Consider the following 1,170-nt stretch of genomic DNA (forward strand, 5'->3'; position numbering starts at 1 on the left):
AAAAAAAAAAAAAAAGTTAAAGACGGACAGCGTTTTGTAAATGTTAGCCTTGTTCTCATCACAACCGCCACTCGTAGTGTTTTTAAACAGGTGAGGCCCCGCCCCCTCACCCCGCGCAGAGGGGGGGGTCACTTCCTGCTCGTAAACAGACTCCAGGTACTCATCCAGCGAACATGTGCTTTGTTTTGGTGTGAATGCACATCTGTGCCTAAGAACTCTGATCGGGTGCATGGCCATCGAGACATTAACTCTTTCTGAGAGTGTGTGTGTTTGTGTGTTTGTGTGCTCAGCACATTGTGTGTCAGTTTAAGGGGGGGTCCATCTGAAGGTTTTTTTTTTTTTTTTTTTTTTTTTTTTCCTGAGGCGGGATTCATCGGCGTCTTGTGAAAACGTTTCTGACTCTAGGAGAAAAAAATATATAGAAATGGCGGCGTCCTGGTGTGTGAACGCACACAACGGAAGCCTATTGTGTTACTTATTCGTTGTTGCAATTTGATAATGACGAGTTTTTGGTTTTTTTTTATGAAAAATATATATGAATATATACATTATATACAAAGTTTAAAAGTATTTGGACTAAGATGATGAGCACTTGGGGCTGCTATTTTTTGTGTGTTTTAATTTTTTTCTTAATTTTTTTGCCATGTGAAGTGTGTACTTTTTTTTTCTTAAAATATTGAATGTATTCCAAAAAAAAGACAAGAAATCCATGCTGATAACTGATTTTTTTTTTTTTTTTGTTTTTCCTTCGGAAGATTTCAAAAGTGGAAATATACACAAAAAAAGTTTCAAAGATGTTTTTCTGATACACAACGGAAGAAGAAGAAAAAACGAACTCAGAATGGATACTATTGAACACACTGCCTCTACAATCCTGGTTGTAGTGACTAAGAACTTCAAGAAAAAGACTTTCTATTCCATACTGGAGCTTTGGTTGTTTACAAGCCACATGGATAACTGTGGGTGCAGTTTTTTGTTGTTTTATTTTTGTTCCCACATCAAGTTGGGTGGGGTTTGCAAGTGCGCTTCTGCCATACGGACACTGAGCGGTGGTTAGTTTTTTACTTTTGAATTTTGTTCATCCACGGACGAGCGGCAGGCGTCACAACGGCGCTAACTCTGGACTTAGCAGCCCATGGAAGGCGACTGAGCGCGCTCACACCTGCCCTC

The 1,170-nt window shown here is 39.6% G+C and overlaps 1 protein-coding gene across 1 annotated transcript in view; it reads left to right on the plus strand.

The window, feature by feature from the left end:
• Positions 1-794, plus strand: part of gigyf1a (GRB10 interacting GYF protein 1a) — a gene marked incomplete in the record, with an annotated part of 26,936 nt that extends 26,142 nt beyond the window's left edge. The window contains 1 exon segment of the mRNA XM_024287810.2: positions 1-794.
• Positions 795-1,170: the final 376 nt, after the last annotated feature.

This window comes from Oryzias melastigma, linkage group LG18 (genome assembly GCF_002922805.2).
Source record: "Oryzias melastigma strain HK-1 linkage group LG18, ASM292280v2, whole genome shotgun sequence".
Lineage (NCBI taxonomy): Eukaryota > Metazoa > Chordata > Actinopteri > Beloniformes > Adrianichthyidae > Oryzias > Oryzias melastigma.